This window comes from Lissotriton vulgaris, chromosome 4_1, assembly GCF_964263255.1.
Source record: "Lissotriton vulgaris chromosome 4_1, aLisVul1.2, whole genome shotgun sequence".
In the NCBI taxonomy this organism is placed as follows: domain Eukaryota; kingdom Metazoa; phylum Chordata; class Amphibia; order Caudata; family Salamandridae; genus Lissotriton; species Lissotriton vulgaris.
In genome coordinates, this window is record NC_141691.1 from 914243615 (window position 1) to 914259620 (window position 16006).

Here is a 16006-nt window from a genome sequence, read left to right on the forward strand (position 1 = left end):
TGTGTGATAACATGCACAGCCCTATACAGGCGTCTGTGACTAATCCTCCCACCACTGTAGCTCAGGAAGACCCATCAGCCTGGTGATGGGCCATCAGGATATGCAGAGCACACCTCTGCTCCCATTGTGTGACTGTCTGGAGTGAATGCCCAAACAGCCCAACTGTCACCTTCCCTCAGACGTGGATTCCACAGGCGGGCAGAGGCACAGAATGGCAAAGCTAAAAGTGTCCACTTTCTAAAAGTGTCATTTTCAAACACACAATCTAAAAAACAACTATAATAAAAGATGCATTTTAAAATTTTGACTTCAGGTACCCAAACTTCAAATATCTCTTCACAATTGGAAGTTACACTTCTAAGAGGTTACAAGGCAGCTCCAATTCTAACCTATGGGAGAGATGGTCTTTGCACGAGTGAAAAAAAGAAATCAACAGTATTTCACTATCAGGACATGTAAGATACACCAGTACATATCCTACCTTTTCAAAACACTGCACCCTGCCCACGGGGCTACCTTGGGATTTCCTTAGGGGTTCCTTATATATAGCAAAAGGGAAAGGTCGACATGGCAGTTCAAAACTGCAAACACATACACTAGTGTAGCAGGTCTGAGATATGGTTGCAGGGCTACTCAGGTGGGAGGCACAATCCGTGCTGCAGGCCCACTAGTAGCATATGAATTACAGGCCCTGAGCACACACAGTGAACTTTAAAGGTATTACCAGTAAATCAAATATGCTAGTAATGGATAACCAGTCTCAATTTACACAGTGAGTACTTGCACTTTAGCACTGATCAGCAGTGGTAAAGTGTCCAGAGTTCTAAAACCAGCAAAACTGAAATGCAGCACAGAGTCAAAAACGGGACGTCAGAAGCAGAAAATCTGCCAAAGATGCCAGGTCTAACATTTCCCAATTGGTTGATATGGATTTACAATTTAAGGGACTGATCATTCAGATGGATGCCCTTATCTGATTTTCGCTTATTATTTTACAACCATTGAGCTTTGAACAGTGTCTTGTATACTATGTTGTAGATACCACTGTAGGAGCACTGAATGATCTGCATGTATTCAGTTATATCACTGTGTATTATATTGTACTGCACAATGATTGTTGTAAAACAAAAACGACCTAAATCCAGAATAATTTTCTTTTGTACAATTTAGTTGAAACAGAACTTAATTTCTAATTTATTTTCTTTGAAATTGTGGTGAGGTCTCCTAATGCAAACAAATCCCTTGTGACTACTTATTTGTAAGATATACTTTGTCCCCTTGTCTTATGGGCATACATGGGTGTCCTTGTCGAATATACACATTGCTTTTGGACACAGGCAGCGACCTCTGTGTGAGGTTTTTCAGGTTTTGCCATCCATCTGTAAACTTTCGTGCCTAGTCTCTGAGGAGCTCTTCCATATTACTACTATGAATTTCATGTTAGAGGCTATGGTGTCAAATCATTTATCTAGGTAAACTGCCAATTTGCCCTACAACAGACATGTGGAGGAATTGTTGTAGGGTGAAAGCCAGCCAGTCTCGTGCTACCCTTCCATGGCCCGTGTAAGCAGGTGTACAGCTACCCATGCTTTCCATCCAGGCATTTAAGGCGAATATTCACGAGGCAGAGCAAATGCTGCATGCCAGCACGTAATGCAAATTATGTTAAGACTGGATACACAGAACAGACATTTTATAGGACAATACACGTACTTCTGCATTCACTTTACAAGCAAGGGTGGTAACATAAATGTGCACAGAAAAATAAGATTACAGATCAATGACATGACTGATCCACTAAAGATCTATCTTGGATCAACTATGATTACCTCTGTCCTCTTCCATTTTACACAGCGTTCAAATCGAAGTCTGTCTGCGCTATATGAAATCATTTTCTTTTTAAATCCCACCTTTAAGCAAAGAATGTGCTTTGCATATCTCTGATTAGGCATTAGAGACTATGAAATGTAAATGGGTACTGAAAACTCAGCTCTAGCCGTGTATTCTTGATCATAAAAATGCCTCTAACCACATTTTGGTTCTCTTTTAAGGTTTCGCCTAGCGAACAGCTGCGCAGCAGCATTTCGCGCAGGCGAAATCTTATGTTAGAACAGTATGGCCTTAGTTCCGCCTCTCTCTTCCATTGGCTAGCTCCATAAATGGAGGCTAGCCATTGGAAGAGAGATCTGTCCGTCATTCACCGAGGCGATTCGTGGGCGTTCCGTAGAATTTTTCCCTTTTGCCTAAGTCATGTGGCGGTGGGCGTGTTTATTTTTTTTTTTTGGGGAGCTTTTTTTTGTCATTCCTCCAGGCCGACCGCCGCCGGAAGAAGTCCAAGTGAGTGCTTAGTTTTATTTTTTTCTTTCCTTCTGCCTTTTGATTGCCCTTTCCCGCCCCCCCCCCGCTGTCCGTGAGCCCGTTCCCGCCCCCCCTCCCGCTGTCCGTTTGCCCGTTCGACTCCATGACACGTCTCTCGATAAACTATGCCTTTTGATTGCCCTTTCCCGCCCCCCGTCCGTTTGCCCGTTCCCGCCCCCCCTCTCGCTGTCCGTTTGCCCGTTCCGGCCCCCCCTCCCGCTGTAGGTTTGCCCATTCGACTCCGTGGCACCGTCTCTCGATAAACTCTCTCATTCACAAGCATGCTCTCACACGCTCAATGACTCACTGCTTTACCCCACACACTCAAATTCACGAGCATATTTTCACTCTGACTCGCTAGTTTACCCCACATGCCCACACAATGCATGCTACCAGCTCTGTGCACACGAAGGTGCAAAGAAGTCTTGTGGTGCTGGTAAGGAGGAGGCTGGGTCCAGTGTGTTTTTTTGTTGTTGTTGTTGTCAGTTGTGTGTTTTGTCTCTTGATGGTCTTAGTTGTAAGCATGCCTGTTTAGTGTTCTGCTGGGCATAAATGTGTGCATGGGGTCACTGATGGTGTTTCCGGTAATGGCCGGCGTATGCTCAGTCAGCTTCACAGTGGCCCATGGATATCGCTCTCTGACTGGCCCTGACAGACTGGGGCTCAGTGCCACACAGCTTTGTCTGCTGAACTGCAAATAAGGCCGTGCTAATGTTTAACGAGCTCAGTGGCACCGCCTGGTATCCCCACAGTCCACCCTAGTAGACTCGAAACGGAGTTTTGTTCACGGTTTTCGAAGTAGGGGATTTTTTTGGGGGGGGGGCTACTTTGTCTGAGCTGGCCAAACTCTCCCCGCCTTTGAACACCCTTTCACCAACTCCCAGCACAATTAGACAGCGAATTTTAGAGATCCGGTCCTCCATATCCTTTCAGGTGAACTCCACGCTCCTTAAACTCATTAATTTAGAAGCAGGCATTTTGAAGGATTACACATTTTATTTAAGTACATGGTTTGATAGGCCGATGCACATGAATGCTTCACGGAGGTATTCTGTTTCTACATTCAGTAATTAAAAAGCTTTGCTTGTGGGGGCGGAGTGGAGGATATTAAGACACTAATTAAATGTTTGCTGTTTTGCGCTTTACTTTCTGTCCGGGCTGCCCCTGTTTAACGGTATTGTTCGCGTTTTTCATACGTTCCATTGTACAGCTTCCCATTCGCTGGGCCTCAGGTGTAGTTAGCTGTCTGAGGGGCTCCAGCGCAGCCCATCTCTGTATGAACAGTCATATTGTACCGCGCTTTGTGGGGGCGTTATTAAATTCCAGGCCTGTCTTGTGAGAACACTTTTCTCCAGGACCTCATTAGTTTGAAAACATGTATACAATTACTTCCAGCCAGTCGGATAATGTATCCCCATCCTACCGCTTGCACCTCCCAACATATGATGGCTTTCCTGCACAGGGATTAGAACATTCATTCCACTAAGTGTTTTGGGGGAGTTTTAAAACTAAATGTTGATAAATTCTCTTTTAAATAAGTTTGTAGTGCTTCTAACTTAAGGTACACATGCACCATTGCCTTATACACTCAGAACTTCGAAAAGGGGGCTTTGTGGTGTAGGCAAATTTCTGATATTGCCTGGTTCGCCCTAATCCTAGCCGAACATATCAAATAGCATTACATGTGGGGTACTGTCCATGGCAAACTCATGGCTTCTTGAATAAGTAACATGGCGGTGCTGTGGGTGGAGCAGCAGGTGCCCTGTGGGTTCCTAGGGGTCGCATGCAGAAGGTTGTATTTCAACCTCTGCTTTCATGGAGCATACCAGTGCATTCTGGGGGCCGTAATCTTTGTTCTCTCCAGCTAAATAATTGTAATAAAGTCCTAGTGTTCGGTGATCTCTCTCTCTCTTTTTTTTAAATTAAAAAAGTGTTTTTATCAAAAACAAAATAACACGAATAATTGATCAATACCACACATACCAATGGCCTTTTTTATGTGTGCATCACTGATGGGACATGCACAATCATACTGACTGTGTACAGTCTGTACCTTTTTGTGTGCTCTTCTGCAGGTCTCGTGTGCATCATTCAGTTCATCTAAAACTGCCTCGAATTCCACTGAATTCTCCTTGTGCCAGTCCGTAGTTTACCTAGCGCCAAGAGGCCTGAACCTCAAATGTGCTTACATGCATTTATAACCATTAGTAGTTAATCCAGCCCTGGTGATTGCCAGCTCTGGTACTTGTAGTTAACTCTCATCTTCGAATGTAGGACTCCAAATACCAGAATCCACCTTGCCCGCATCTGCCCGAACATCGAACACAGAGCTCTGCCATTCTCGATTAGGGGTGACACCACACTTCATGACGTCAAGACATGGTGCTGGCCCACGCCCTGTGTGTTAATTAGAGGCGCATGTATCCAATGTAAGTCTATTTTTGGAGCGTGGGGTTTCTTGGTATTCCTGTGGTTGCAGCAGTCCACGACCAGAGACGGTAACTACAACTAAAATGGCGCTTGCTGTTGTCCTCTTTCTGGCCTCCGATTTTCTCACTTTTCCGGGACAGGGTTTTGCCCTCCTGGTCCGTTTTCCCGGGGAGACCCTGCCCTTGCTACTTCGTTAGCTCCTCGGGGCTAGGGTCAGGAGGGAGGAGTGTGCCCCCCTCCGGGCTTTCATCTACCACTTCAGGGAATATTATGTAGTGCTCTCAACAATATGGCTGGAGACTCTCAATCCAGAAGGAGGCGGCACCCCAAAATTCCTTTGGGGTTAAGGTCCCCTGGGCTTGAGGGTGCTGAACAATAGACAGTAAGCCCCCCCCCCCCTCCCCTCCCCCCCAAGACCCACCACACGAGGCCCCTCCTCCGGGCCACTTGCTTCTGCGGAATCCCCATTGGCCCTCATTTTCTCAGTATATGTACCATTTGATTACTATAAACGATCTATTGTGTGTTAGTTGTGTGAATACATGTTTCGTGTTGTCTCAGGAATGTTAACACATTTCACGAGCACTTAGATACATTTGATGTATTGAAAACGGTTGCTGTTATCGTTCTACCTTTAATACAGTGCTTAGAAACAATACGTGTAAGGTATCGTCCATTTGCGAGAGATTAAGCTATTGGCATTCTAAATGACAATGCCATTAAGTTATCTGTTTTCAAAACCAACACATAAATAAAAAAAATTGTCATTTACAATGCCAATAGCACTAACTTTTACAAAGGCGAAACCGTTGCATTGTAAATGCTTGTTTTTTTTGTCTCTGAATTTGTAAACGGAAAAAAAGGCCTAAATACAGTTTCCATTGCAACTTCACTTTGTTTTGGATTGTAGTAGTGTACCTTAGAGTCCCGTTCCTGTGTTGACTTGGATGAGTAGAGTGCCCAGATAATGATATTCAAATAGCACTTTAATGGTTTACAGGCATTCTTAGTTGCTGGCAAGAGAGCACAGGGTTTGGGCGAGGAGGAGTGTCTACAAATTAGGTTTGTGTTTCCATGATTAGGAGACCTTACTTGCTCCTAAAGTGATCACAGCTCTTGGAAGCGAAAGACATATGTTTGGTGCATTTACTCTGTTGCTTCAGGTGCTGGACTCTGGTGTGTGTTCCAGGGTGCACACAACTCCTATAGTGTCAATGGACGGTGTAGCTCCATTAGAACCGCACCTTCCGTTCGTTGAGTATTTTACGATTACTTGGGGGTGCTTCCTACACGTTTCAGTTAACTTTATTTTTGTAGATGAAAGTTTAATACGGATACACTGCTTTTTGACAAAGTTAGCTTTGATTTCTCACATAGAAACATTGGATTTGAATGCATATAAAAACTGTTAAGGTACTTTCTTCCCAGCTTCTTGACACATGCTGCTTACATGGCCCACAGGTTTACACTTGTTTGCACATAACTATTAGCTTTTTTGTCTATTACCGTTTGTCTGTTTAACATTTTTACTTGGAGGAGGTGTCAATCTTTTTTTTTTTTTTTTTACAAGTTCTGTCGAACAATGGCATTCAGATTCAGTGCTGAGGAAGCATAACATCATTCCAATGAAACACGTGTTGGCTGTTCGAGGCCAAAGGGGACGCCTGTATGTTTAACAAAACCCATTCAAAATTCGGCATTTTGTGGCATTCACTTAATGGTATTCTATAATTTATATTGTTGAAAGATGTATAAATTGTTCATAAACCTAGTTTGTGGATAAGCAATTTTATTTTATAGCAAACTATCTGCAGTTGCTTTATTTTGTATTTTTACAGCAATAGCGTACCATTGCTTTATGCTTCCCATTAAAATAGTACTTTAAGGTACATTGTGTTCTGAAATGTTTTTTGGTTCAGTAGTGATCTCATCAGGCCCCCTTAAAACTATTTAGGGTCCTCTTAATCTTGTAATAAACCCACTTCTATACACTGTATTTAACGAGGTCATTGTAGCATAGGTTTCTTAAAGTACACATTGCACTGTGTTTTTTGGTTAAAGCCAGATGTACATTTGTATTCTGCTTCGGTTTTAATGCTTCATAGTTAAAATGAGAACTGAGATTGTTAACACCATTTACAAGAGCACTCAGGCAGTTCAGTTTGTGATGAGTGCACATTTGTTAGTTTTGGCCATTTTTGCTTTAACGAGTTCTCTGACCATGTTTTCCCTGCTCTGTTGTAACAAATACCTTGAGTATAACCAATTTTCCACTTCCGCCTCCTCAAAGTGTACTTTACCTATACCCAGCAACTGAAGAAGCATGGGCATTTATTTCCATTGAAGAGAAGACAGTAGGTCATGTGTGGACAGGTGTTTTGTTCTGTACAGGAGGTATCAAAGCGAAGACCATCTTGCGGAGGAGGGTAATGATGCCTGTGTTTCATACAAAAGATTAATTTACGGACTCGAGCCTGCCCTGTAGCTTTATCTACCCAACCACTGCACTCTAGGCTCCTGAGAGATGAAATCTAAGCCTCGTGGCATACTGAAAGTGAAGTTGTATAGTTGAGTCGAGAAAGACCATCTTCGAGTTAAGTTTTGACTCCACTGGATTTCTCCCATCATTTTATGTAAGAGGACCTGCACTCTTAAATGTCAGTTCTACAGAATTAGCGGAATAATGTACCTAGGATGGAGCTTCCAACCTCAGACAACCTCTGTTTCCAGTCGACTATTTTGTTTAGAAAGGCATTATTTTTTTGTCAATATATAGTACTGGTTATCTGCAAACTATGGGAAAATAATGGTAACGGTGTCATGATGTTGAGGAGAAATCTTGGCTGGTGTCACCATTTTGCAGGAGAGTGCGCAAGATCTGGTGGAGAGAACAGTAGAATGATGTATTAAGGCCCTAATCCATTTCTCAAGTGGAAAATAGATTGCTTTGTTGCATGGTATTAATCCTCATTCTTCCAAGGGGAATAGCAGTCCTCTTGTACTAATAGGTAAGTGAGAGAGAAAGGCACGTCTTCCAGGATTGGCAGATTTCAACTCGTCATCCAAGGATGAGGGGCATAGTCCCATTCTCCCCCCATGCCGTGATACTCATTCTTAGGTTCTCTGGGCAGTTTGTATCCAGTTGTTTATCTCGAGAATGAGCGATTGGAATTTATGGCATAATTTTGTTGCTGCAGTACCACATTTAGACACACATTCAACATGTCACAAGTGCCAATATTTCAGAATGGACCCCACAACAATACAATGATCCACTAGCAAGGTTATGGTACTTTTCAATAAGGCATTATATATTCCTTTGGTCAGTTAATTTGTATTGTGATCTGCTTTTGAAAGGGTAAGGCTTGAGCAATTTTTCACGATGGAGGACTGCACAAATTCTGTAAATAAACTGTCCCCTTAACCAGTTTGGAAACTGGCCAGTGCCTGTAGAGCTCTCGGGATTTACTTTGGGCGAATAGGGGCTACACTGGTATAGCATTTTAGGAGCTAATTGAATCCAGTTAATTGGGAGCTTTAATCTCAAAACAACCTAGCATGCGTCATCTTGGAACCTTTCTCTCCATGTACACCACAGGGAGAAGGAGCGGTGTCTGTTTCTTGTCCTACCAGTCATAGTCCGCCTTTTGTTTTCGGCGACTTTCCCTCCTAAAGAGATCTATATTTAGCCTGGTTGTATCTATACGGTAGCGGATATTCTCTACTTGGCAGGAGAGGGGAAGGGAGGGACTACTGAGAACTGTGATACTGGTGAGAAGAGAGCCAACATCTTCTAGTAGAGTACTTATTTTTGATGGAAAATGGAGTATACATGAAGAGGCACTTTAAAGGAATAGCAGACTGGGGGGGAAAGGCACACGCGCCTATTAAAATAACTTTTTTTTACAAAGCAAACTCGCTAACAGTTCTTTTTATTCAACAACTAAAGGATTCAATTATGCTGTATTCGTGATAAATCTTCCTTATTCAAAATTAATTTTGAAGATGATAAAAAAAACTGACATTTTGATCCACTACCTGGAACCTCCCGTGTAAGCAAAACTAATTGGCGTTGCTCATACTTGTTAAAATATAAGGCGCAAAAAGCTGCTTTTCCTTTTTATGAACACCTACTCTACGACTCAAGTTAATAAGCAGAGAGGGCACATAACCTGAAGAAGGGAGAAAACCCGAGAGCACCATGTCGACTGTGCATCGTTCTTTGCAAATGCTGACAGTGAACTTTTCTTGGCAAATATTTCACTTTCCCCTGCACAGAATTCCTAAAAAAACATTACCAAGAATTTAAAAGTGCCTCGGTCTGCAAATGTGGCTTTTAACAACTGCAGTTCAACGTTTACGGTACTTGCAGTAATTCTGTGCAGCGTGTCTCTAGGGGAAATTTGCATTCCTACTGTGTGCACGAGATCTCACTGCTGATTCCTTTTCTGCACATGTATGCATGCATATATCATTCTCAAACCATCCCGCTAACCCTGAGGCAGAGGTTGGGTGCTGACGAGCGGGTGCATAACTTTGTTGACCTATAGCGGTTTTAATTTGATGCGACTTGCGCTGATTGCTAGCGCTTTTTAAAATCTCACTAGTAGTGCTGCATTACTTTGATTGCGCGCTGACTGCTAGCGCTTCTAAGATTTCACCATTAGTGCTGCATTATTGTGACCTCGTGCTGACTGCTAGGGCTTTTAGAGTTTTATCTTTAGTGATTTATTACCTTGACTGTGTACTCCTCACTCCTTTTTATTTTCTTTTTCGACACCTGAGGCGGAAAGCCGGGTATCATCTCGCTCTTTGCTCAACTTTGCCTCAATCTCATTTTCACCCCTCTGCCTGGTGGCAACAGTATCGCGTTGGGCTTTTCCACGTTCCCATACCCGCACGGCCGACTAGGTGCCGTAGGGTATCCTGGGACCAGTAGGCTGCCTACTCAGCTAGCGGCCATCTTAGGTAAAATCGGGCACGCTGGTCGGCGGACCAGTGGTGCGGTCTCTTCACCTCACCGGCGAAGGTATAAAATTAGAGGCCCTCGGCCCCGCGCAGCGGACGCGCCTCTTTCGCGCCGAAGGCGCACCTAAGGTAAGCCCGTCTGCGCCCGTCAGCGTCCCGGAGGCGGACTGGTGCGGCCGGGGCTGCTACCTTTGCTCCGGTTTATGGGCATCATGCTTACATATTCGGCATCCGAGCTTACTTCGTTGAGGGGCAGTATGGGTAATTGCGGTAGCGTCTTTCCAGGTAGTCCCCATAATAAAAGGCGATGTCTCGGCTGCGGTTGGCGGCCGGGGTACACCCCTGCCGCAACACCTGGCAATCGGCCTAAATATAGCTCTGTTTACTTCTTAATACTAGATCCTTAAGTAAGCATGCCTTGGACATCTATAATCTTTTGTCTGAGGCAAACCCCCTATGTCTCTTCCTAACGGAGACCTGGCTGGGCGAGGGCTCGGGCCTGGACATAGCGGCCGCCATTCCCTATAACTAGATTATTCTCAGGAGGGACAGGAAAAATGGAAGGGGAGGTGGTATAGCTTTGGTGGTAGATAAGCGTGTCACCTGTTCCATCATTCCAACGGATGACGTTGTGGGCTGTGAGTCCCTTGGGTTTTCCCTATCTCTGTCCCCTCATCAATCCTGTGCTGGCCTATTAATCTATAGACCCCCTGGCCCCACAGGCTCCTTTTTTGAAGAGCTCCTTGCAGTGGTCTCGGCACTTTGTCTGAAAACGGGGCACTGCCTGCTTCTGGGGGACTTTAACATCCACATGGATTCGAGAATCGATGCTGATACTATGAAGATCCTTTATCACATTGCCACTAGGTCTCTTGCCCTATCTCGCCGCTCCTACACATAACAAAGGTCATACCCTTGACCAAGTGTTCTCTACCATTCCAATTGGCATGTCCCCCCCTGACACCTGTCCTTTGGTCGGACCACTACTTAGTTAACTTCCAGATCTTCTGTCGGACAAACTTTCTCTCAGGACGCAGGAATGCCCTCGTCAGACCTTGCGAGCTTTTCGTCGAGTATCCCCAGACATGATGGCGCATGCACTATCCTCGCACCCTTGCCAGCTGTCTGGTAGTCTAGAGGTTGATCTCGACCTCCTGCAAACATGGCTTGTGGAGAGACTCGATGAACTAACCCCTGAGACTGTCTCCCGCAAACCTATAAGTCGGGCCTCGGCCCCTTGGTTCACTGCCGCTCTCTGAGATGCGGAGAATATGTAAGAAAGCTGAAAGGGCCTGCCGCCGACACTATGACCTATTAGACAAAACTGTGTATAGGGATTCCATCAAACTTTACCGCAGCAACATTATGTCAGAAAAGAAAGCTTATTTTGCAAAAAGAATAGAGGATGCTGTGAACACTAGCAAAGAAATATTTCTTATTGTTAAGGAATTCACATCGCCTATTACGAGTGTGCCCACACACTCACTCTGAATTCTGGACTATCCAACTTGCTGATTTCTTTGCTAGTCAAGTCAAGTCAAGTCAAGAGATTTATATAGCGCGCTACATACCCAGAGGGTCTCAAGGCGCTTGAAGAAGGGTGGGGAGTTACTTGTCCACGTTTTAAGTTGCTTTCTGAATGCTAGATGGTTATGAGTGAGGCGGAGGTGAGTGGGAAGTGAGTTCCAGGTTTTAGCTGCCAGGTAGGAGAAGGATCTACCTCCCATGGTGGTTTTGTTGATGCGAGGAACAGTGGCAAGGGCTTGGTTGGAGGATCGTAGCTGGCGGGAGGGGGTGTAGAAGGATAGTCGTGTGTTGAGGCATTCGGGTCCAATGTCATAAAGCGCTTTGTGTGCGTGGGTTAGGAGGCGGAAAGTAATCCTCTTGACGGGGAGCCAGTGGAGGTTTTTCAGGTGATCAGAGATGTGTTCTTTACGCAGGATGTCTAATATGAGCCTGGCTGAAGCGTTCTGGATGCGTTGGAGTTTTTTCTGGAGTTTTGCGGTGGTACCGGCGTATAGGGTGTTTCCGTAGTCCAGGCGGCTCTTGACCAGTGCGTGGGTGACCGTTTTTCTAGTTTCGGTGGGGATCCAGCTAAATGTTTTTTTGAGCATGCGAAGAATGTTGAAGCAAGATGAAGAAACGGCGTTGACTTGTCTGTTCATCGAGAATGAGGAATCCAGGATGACGCCCAGGTTCCGTGCGTGGTCCGTCGAGATGGGTGCTTTTCCAAGGGCCTCTGGCCACCAAGAGTCATCCCAGGCGGAGGGGGAGGTGCCTAGGATGAGGACTTTTGTTTTGTCTGAGTTCAGTTTCAGACGGCTGTGCTTCATCCATTCGGCTACTTCTTTCATTCCTTCGTGCAGGTTGGTTTTGGCAGTGGTAGGGTCTCTGGTGAGTGATAGGATCAGTTGAGTGTTATCGGCGTAGGAGATGATGTTGAGGTTGTGTTGGCGTGCGATGACCGCGAGGGGGCTCATGTATACGTTGAAGAGGGTGGGGCTGAGTGAGGATCCTTGTGGTACGCCGCAGATGACTTTAGTGGCCTCGGACTTGAATGGTGGAAGGCGGACTCTCTGGGTTCTTCCGGTGAGGAACGAGGTGATCCATTCCAGTGCTTTTCCTTGGATTCCGACGTTTCTGAGGCGCTGTAGAAGGGTGCTATGACACTGTGTCGAAGGCTGCGGAGAGGTCGAGGAGGATGAGGGCGACTGTGTCTCCATTGTCCAGTAGAGTTCGAATGTCGTCTGTTGCTGCGATGAGGGCGGTTCAAGTGCTGTGTTTGGCTCGGAAGCCGGACTGTGAGTAGTCGAGGGATTTGTTGGTTTTGAGGAAGGCGGCGAGCTGGTTGTTGACCGCTTTCTCGATGACTTTGGCCGGGAATGGAAGGAGCGAGATAGGGCGGTAATTTTTGAGTTTGGTGGGGTCAGCTGTGGGTTTCTTCAGGAGGGCGCTGAGTTCGGCATGTTTCCAACTTTCCGGGAAGGTTGCGGAGTTGAGGGAGCAGTTGATGACGTCTCGGAGGTGCGGTGCTATAATGGAATCTGCTTTGTTAAAGATGTGGTGAGGGCATGGGTCTGTGGGGGATCCTGAGTGGATAGAGTTCATCAGACGGATGGTGTCCTCAGTGGAGATTGGGTTCCAGTCATTGAGGGTGTTCAAGGGGGGTGGGGGTCCTGCAGAGGGTTGGGAGGGTTGGTTTCCGGGTCGGTTGTCGAAGCTGTTGTGGATGTCTGCAATTTTGTTGTGGAAGAATGAGGCTAGGGAGTCGCAGAGGGCTTGAGAGGGGGTGATGTCGTTGGAGTTGGCTGAGGGGTTGGTAAATTCCTTGACGATGTTGAATAATTCCTTGCTGTTGTGGGCGTTGCTATCTAGTCGGTCCTTGAAAGCGGCTTTCTTGGCATTCCGGATCAGTTGGTGGTGTATGCAGGTGGCGTTTTTGAAGGCGTCCTTGGTGCTGGTGTTTGGGTCTTTTTTCCAGGCCTTCTCAAGGGAGCGACAGAGTTTCTTGGATTTCTTAAGATCATTGTTGAACCAGGATGCCTTCTTGCTGCCTAGTTTGATATGTCGTTTTTTCAGTGGTGCTAGGATGTCGGCGCTGTTGGATAACCATTGGGTGAGGTTAATGGCTGCTTGGTCGGGGTTTGAGGAGTGGACAGGGGGGTTTTGAAGAAGCGATGAGGAGATCTGGTCGATGGTGATTTTGTTCCAGTTTCTACGCAGAATGGGTTGAGGATGGTTGTTGGTAAGGGTCTTGTTGTAGGTAAAGTGAACGCAGCTGTGGTCCGTCCAATGGAGAGTTGTGGTGTGGCTGAAGGAGACATGTTTGCTGGAGGTGAAGATAGGGTCGAGTGTGTGACCTGGGATGTGGGTGGGGGTAGTGACAAGTTGTTTAAGTCCGAGGTTGGCGAGGTTGTCCAAAAGGGTGGTGGTGTTGCGGTCGTTGTACTTTTCAAGGTGAAAGTTGAGGTCTCCCAAGAGGATGTAACCCTCGGAGGGGAGTGCGTGTGGAGTGATGAAGTCTGTGATGTCTTCACTAAATTGTACTAAAATTAAATCTATTCAGGATTCTTTTCGGCCCCCTAGCGTGGCGACGGCTTCGGGTATTAGTGCCCCCCTGCCCCTGTCCGTGTCCTGTGGTGGTCCTACTTTGTCTAACTTTCCTCTTCTTTCTTGTCTCTCTTCGCTTAATCTTCTCTCTAAATTAAAATCTGGCTCTCCTCGGGACCCTTGTCCAGCGAAATTCCTCGGAAAAATAGCTCCAGTTATCAACTCCCTAGTCAACCCGGTTTTTAATCTCTTTGAGCACCGGAGTGGTCCCTCAGGCTTGGAAGCAGGCTCTTATTTTGCCACTTTTGAAGAAGCCAAATTTGGACCCTCTTATACACGCCAACTACAGGCCCATCTCTCTCCTCCCGGCATTAGCTAAGGTGGTTGAGAAGCACGTCCACTCCTCTCTCTCTAACTTCCTGGAAAACAATAGCATCCTGAATGACACTCAGTCGGGTTTCCGTGCCAATATGAGCACGGAGACCGCACTGTTAGAAGTTACAGAGTCCATTAAGGAGGTTCATGATGTGGGTGGCAAGGCTATGCTGGTAATGTTAGATTTGTCGGCGCTTTTGATACCGTTCCCCACAGTGGTCTCCTTTTAAGACTCAGAGATTGGGCTTCGGGGAGCGGTGTTCAGCTGGTTTGAGTCCTTTCAAGCGGGCTGCTGCCAAACGGTCTGGGCCCCGCCATTCTCTGCCGAGGTGCCGCCTCTGGAGGTAAGAGTGCCTCAGGGCTCAATTTTGAGCCCTACTCTGTTTAACATCTTTATGGCTCCCTTGGCGGCACTGGTGGGGTAGTTTGGTGCCCAGATCGTTTCTTACGCGGACGACACCCAGCTCCTTTTTACTTGCAAGAAGGGCTCTGACTTTGATGGCGTGACGATCAGTGGTTGCCTTGGGGCTGTATTTGAGTAGTTCGAACGTAACGGCCTCAAGTGCAACTCTGACAAATCCGAGGTGCTCTTTTTCGGCTGTCCATCTGACCCAAGGTGGCAGTCTTGGTGGCCTTCAGCCATGTTTCCTCCCGCTGCTGTCACTCAGGGCCAAGAATCTGGGGATGAAGATTGACAACAGTCTTACTCTGAGGCCCCAGATTCTTGGTCTAGTAGGGAAGTGCTTTGGCCTCAAAATGCTCAGAAAATTCCTTCCGATGCTCTCTCTTGATCACAGGAAAATTACTGTGCAGGCCTTAATAGGCTCTTGTCTCGACTATGCAAACGTGCTCTACCTTGGCTTGCCGGAATATCTCCTCTCACGTTTGCAGATAGTGCAAAACTCCGCGGCACGAGCCATCTTTGGCCTCCATCGGAGAGCCAGGGCCACTGAGCTCCTGAAAATCCTTCACTGGCTCCCGATCAGGAAACAGATTGCTTTTAAGGCGCTTACGCTTGCTTTTAAAGCGCTCCACGAATCTGGGGCCAAATACATCAGAAAACGGCAGGCTTTCTACCTGCCAACTAGGGTGCTGAGATCAGCGTCGCTGGCCTTGGCATCCGTTCCGGTCATTAGACGAGCTCGCATTGGAGGCCGCTCTTTCCGATATCTGGCACCTCATCTTTGGAACTCCTTGCCAGCTTCCCTGAGAAAGAATGCTAATCTACTAGCTTTCAGGAAGGATCTGAAGTCCTGGCTGTTTGTCCAATAGTTTTTCATCTGTTCACCTGCGCCTGACTTTTGCTTTGGGCTTTAAAGCGCCGGGACACTCTTCTGAGTAGGTGAGCGCTATATAAAACCCATTTTAACATAACATAACATATATTGTGTACTGCCTCTAGAAATGCTGCGTTTATACTGTGTGTCGGAGGGGGAGGTGGGTGCTTGCCCTGCTGTTGGTATACTGTCCTGTTCATTGTAGATCAAGCTTGCCTTTATGCTTTCTGTCCAGTGCGGTGAGTGAAGTGGGCGTTGCAGTTGCCAGCACTGCACGTGTTCACTGTTATGGGCTCCTGCCAGCTGCTTCATGTGCTGTACATGTGTGTGAGAAGTTAACACTGCTGCCATCTCATTTTTCCGGTTATGCCTGGAAATGCTGCGTGAGTGGTACCCACACTTTTTTGATGGTACATAAAGGACCATGTGATAGTGCGTTGCCTGGTTAGTGACGCTGAGGAGCCCCTATTCCATCTTAAGTTTTTCTGGTCACATATTTTTTCTGCGTTTGATGGAGTGGAGGAGTGATGGTGGGATTGCATCACACC

The 16006-nt window shown here is 46.3% G+C and overlaps 1 protein-coding gene across 1 annotated transcript in view; it reads left to right on the top strand.

The window, feature by feature from the left end:
- PARD6G (par-6 family cell polarity regulator gamma) overlaps nucleotides 1–16006 on the top strand; it is a 265823-nt gene that overhangs the window by 231174 nt on the left and 18643 nt on the right. The window lies entirely within an intron of this gene.